The 5,193-nt window shown below is 40.2% G+C and overlaps 1 pseudogene; it reads right to left on the minus strand.

The window, feature by feature from the left end:
- Positions 1 to 2,448: 2,448 nt before the first annotated feature.
- LOC100960709 lies at positions 2,449 to 4,482 on the minus strand (annotated as a pseudogene).
- Positions 4,483 to 5,193: the final 711 nt, after the last annotated feature.

Genomic DNA, 5,193 nt, shown 5'->3' on the forward strand with positions numbered 1-5,193 from the left:
ACCAGCAGTGTAGGAGTGTTCCCTTTTCTCCACATCCACGCCAGCATCTCTGGTTTTGGGATTTTGTGATATGGGCTAATCTCACTGGTGTTAGATGATATCTCAGAGTAGTATTGATTTGCATTTCTCTGATGATTAAGGATGGTGAGCATTTTTTCATATTTGTAGGCCGTACGCCAGTCTTCTTTGGAGAAATTTCTCTTCAAGTCCCTTGCCCATCCTGAGATGGGATCACTCATAGGGGAAAACATTTTATTTTACCATTAAGTGTAAGGTGCTTTAGGTATCTTTTGTAAATGTTCTCTGTCATAACAAGGGAATTCTTTGGGGTTCAAGGTTTGATTAACGTGTTTTACTGAATTCTATTTGCTACTATTATGGATTTTTCTATTTTCATAAGGGACAATGGACTCCAGAATGTATACATCTAGCATCTTTGTCAAGTTTTGGAAACAGGGCTAACAGGTTTGGATATGTTTCTTCCTTCACTATCTTCTGGAATAGTTTGCATAGGTTTGGTTTTATCTCATTCTTCAATGTTTGCTAGAAAACACAACTAAAATCATTAAGATCTAAAATTTAATTTGGGGGAATTTTATTTTCGATAATAAAATTAATCTCTTTAGTAGGTATATAAAACTGTTTACATTTTGTATTTCTTCCTTTATCAGTCTTGAAAAGTTGTGTTTTTGATAAATTTGTTTATTTCATTTAGGTTGTCAAATGTATTAAGTTTTTCCTAATGTTCCTTTATTATCTGTTTCTATTATTATCTGTGGGATCCATGGGGATGGCCCTACTTTCATTCCTACTATTGGTAATTTGTGTATTGTTTTTCTTTCCTGATCAATCCTGCTAGTGTTTTATCATTTTTATTTATAATGTAGGATATATTCAAAAAAGAAACAATTTTCAACTTTGCTAATTTTCTCTACTTTGTCTTCTCTGTATTCATTAATTTATTTTCCTTTTTCCTTTTTTTTTAGCTTTGGGATTAAACAAATTTTATTTTGTAACAGTATTACAAAAATCACAATAACATTTAATGAAACTTGAAGCTGCTACAAATCTAATCTAGCATCATCAGTGTACACAGAATAAAGTGTAAGGTAAAAAATGTTCAATACAGTTAATGAGTCCCTATCAGGTCTCTAGAGTGTCAGCTTTAAATGACTGAACTCTTTTGTAACCAAAACCAAAAAACACCCTAGTTCCCCCTACTTCTGTTGCCACTATTCTCAAACCCATCTGGTGTATCAAACTATTTGAAAGAGATATGCTGCTCAATAGCAAAAGGTCACTTATACACAAAGAGGCTTAATGCAAAGTAAGTGCTCTAACTGAGTATTCAAATAATGCAAAGTACTGAAATTTGGAGATGGTAAGAAAGAAAGCACTAAGGTTTTAAGCTGCTCAAATCTTTTTGTTGAAGGGAGAAAGTGGTTTTATTTTTCTCCTCTCTCCTGTTCTGGAATGCTATAGAAAAGGGTGTGTCTGAGAAGCACAGGCACTGTGGCATGACAGGGTCTCTAATCACAGTGCATGGTCAATGAACTTAGTGTTCCAGTCTGGAGATTCTGACTCTCTACTAAAAGGAAAAGTCACAGGACTGGAAAGTCAAAAGGATCTAATCTAAAACACATCCCCAGTGAAATTCTCAAACACTGGAACATTTTCAAAGTGTAAGAAATGCTATTAATCCCATATTAATATTTCCTAGTGTAGTATATTTACTGCCATTGGAAGGCTCTATAAACATGTACGATAATAATTCAATAGAAAAAAGCTGTAAGAAGGAAAGTCATTACCCAAATTAGTCACAGACGTTCATTTCTGCATAATAGCACCTGTTCAATTGAACAGCACCTCAGCAGTGTGGGTTGGCTTTGTATACTGGCATTTGATCCAAATGAGCCATAAATAGCAGCTAGTTATATATAAAGTAAACAAGAAACAAAATAAAATCCCATAATTAAGAAAGAAAGAACCAAAAATATTTAAAAGTGGTTATAAAACAAAATGGTCCATTAAGATGGATGAGAACTATATAGACCACAAGGTAAGGTTTAAGCTAAGGTTTGGTGTTGACATTTTAATTCTTCAGGCTTTTGATCATTGTTACTAGTCATAGCATAAATTCATTGGAGTAGTGGGGTGGCATTAAGAGGAGTATCATTGATAATGGCATTCATCCCTTACCAGTGTCTTCACTGCAGTTCATTTCTTTATATATGCAACACACACTATTTCTTTTCAAAACTGAAAATCACAGGAAGAGTAAGTACAATTCTGTACTTTGGTTATAACATGATAATGGTTTTGATTTTCTTTCTTTTTACAGGAACACTTGGCTTCTTTGCATGCCATTGATTTATTACCAAAATACAGTGTGATGAAGGTTGACTGAAGAAGTCCAGTATGTCCACTTAAAACAGAAATAATTCTTCATTAAAAAAAATAATGCTCAGAATGGTCAAAATACTTTAGGTTCAGCTTAAATGTAAAAATTACTTTCTGCTTCCAGTTCATTAAGAAGCATCTATGGTGGACGATGGATGGCCTGGATTCATTGTACTCATGCTTGCTAATCCACATCTGATGGAAGGTGGATAGTGAGGCCAGGATGGAGGCACAAATCCACACTGAGTACTTGTGCTCAAGGGGAACAATGATCTTGATCTTCGTGGTGCTCAGTACCAGGGTGGTGGTCTCCTTCTAAATCCTGTCAGCAATGCAATGCCTGGGGGTACATGGAGGTGCCACCAGACATGACTATGTTGGCATACAGGTCCTTGAGGATGTCCATGTCACATTTCATGATGGAGTTGAAGGCTATCTCATGGATACCCAGGAAGTAGGGCTGGAAGGGAGCCTCCGGACATTGAAATCATTCATAGCCAATGGTGATCACCTGGCTATCAGGCAGCCCATAGCTCTTCTCCAAAGAGGAAGAGAACATGGCAGTGGCTGTCTCCTACTCAAAGTCCAGTGCAGCAAAGCACAGCTTCTCTTGATGCCCCTGCACAGGCTCCCACTTAGCTGTGGTGGTTGAATCTATTGCTGTGGCCCATAAGCTCTTCATGAGGTAATTGGTCAGGTCCTGACCAACCAAGTCCAGATGCAGGATGGCTTGGGGGAAGGTGCATCCCTCATAGATGGGCACCAAATGGGTGACCCCATCTACAGGATCCGTGGCAATGCCAGTGGTATGACCAGAGGTATAGGGATACAGCATAGCCTAGACGGCCACATACATGGATATGGTGTTGAAAATCTCAAACATGATCTGGGTCATCTGCTACCTGTTGACCTGAGTGTTCAAAGGAACCTCGGTCAACACAACGAGTGCTCCTAAGGAGTCAAAAACAGTTCATTATAGAACTTGGGGTGTAAGATCTTTTTCAAATCATCTCACTTGGTGATAGTGCCATGCTGAATGGGTACTTCAGGGTCAGGATGCTGTGCTTGTTCTGGGCCTTATCACCCACATACGAGTCCTTCTGGTCAATGCCCACTATCATGCCCTGATGCTGAGAATGCCTAAAGATGGGTGGAAACTCAGCCTAGGGGTATGATTTCCAGCAAAGCCAGCTTGCACATGCCAGTGATGAGTGTGGCAATTTCCTCTTCCATTGAAATTGGCAGAGGAATCGAATGGTAGGAGGACGTAGAGTACAGGTTGATGGCAGCAACTGAGCTGTGCACCATTATCCCTGTAATAAACATTTCAGGGTGCTCCTCTCTGGTCTCTCTGATCACCTGATCCAGCACCTTTCCTTCAGTGAGTTGCAAATGCAGGTCTTTAGTTGGGCTTCTCACTTCTGTCCCACCATCCCCATCTTGCACCATGGCAGTGCTGATGACTCCAGGGCCATCTGCTGAAATCTCCCCAGCAGAGAGAGGAAGACCTATAATAAGATTTTGGTCCACAATTCCAGTTGCAGCTCCACTGAGACTTCTGGAGACCCACTTACTAGAAGCACACTCAAAGTGTGGTTCTGGCCTGTCTATGAGAGTGCTTGCCTAGTGGGTCTGTGCCTGGGTGGGGCCAGTGTAGTGGAATTTAGATGACACAAAGGTCAGAAACTTGGCTTTTGGTGGCTGTTCAATCCTGTAGAAAGTGTGATGCTCCACACACGCTTTCCATAGCCTTTCTGCTGCTCGGTGGTTTGGCAGTTTGAATTTGATGGTGGTCTCAAATTGGTACATTTTAAAGTTGTCTCTTTATTTGTTTGGCAGATGTAACCAGTTCTTCTGCCCCACAGTTTTCTGAAATATAACTGCAAAGTAGTCCTTCTCCAGGAGATCCAGGTGTTCACACACTCTGTCAAACAGCACTTGTCCCTTACATTCCTCCAGGTCACAGCTGTACTCAGTGCCATCTAACAGGATGATTTGATAACCAGTGGTGTTGCTCTTCTTGCTGGCTTTTATCTCAATGGTCTTTACTTCAGATGCAAAGCCTGCTTCACTAGGCATCATTATAGCTTCTGCTTTCTAGTGCTGGGTCAGGCCTCTTGTTTCCAGAGCTCCCACTTCCACTTTCAAGGCAATTCACCCCAATGGCTGACAAGCCAGTGCTGACTGTTAGTTGGAGGCCTCGGTTCCTCATCATATTGTAAACCCCTCATGGGTTTCTGAGACTGAGGCCTCTGACACGGAACCCTCCACTTCTGCTGTGTCCTGGGTGTTTAGTCCTTCAGTTATGGGCCATTCTTAATGGTACTTCAATGTCTTGGTCATTGCAAAGGGACATTTTTGAGGCAAGGAGGTATGCTAACTTTAACTGGAAGATGGAGATGATGGTGATGGTGCTGAAGGGGATGGAGTGGGTGCTGGATTCAGATGTTAGATATTCAGATTAAGGTTGCTTAACTTCCTGAGGGAGGAGGAAGCCCACCAGACTTGACTTTGCAAAACAGCTATTGTTTGCAAACAGCCTAGGCCTGTGTGCCAGGGTAGTGGTGAGCAGGGGCACAGAAGAGGGATATTTTATTTTTCTTACCCTTAATTTTGGTCTGATTCACTATTTTCTCATTTTTTAAGATGGACACGTTGATTTTAAAACTTTATGTTTTTTAAAACACACCCTACATATTTTGATATATTGCACTTTATTATTATCCAGTTTTTAACATTACGAAATCCTCATGATTTCTTTTTTGACCTCTAGTTCATTCAGAAATGTATTAT

The sequence above is a fragment of the Otolemur garnettii genome, unplaced genomic scaffold, assembly GCF_000181295.1.
Source record: "Otolemur garnettii isolate 467f Iridium unplaced genomic scaffold, OtoGar3 scaffold00103, whole genome shotgun sequence".
In the NCBI taxonomy this organism is placed as follows: domain Eukaryota; kingdom Metazoa; phylum Chordata; class Mammalia; order Primates; family Galagidae; genus Otolemur; species Otolemur garnettii.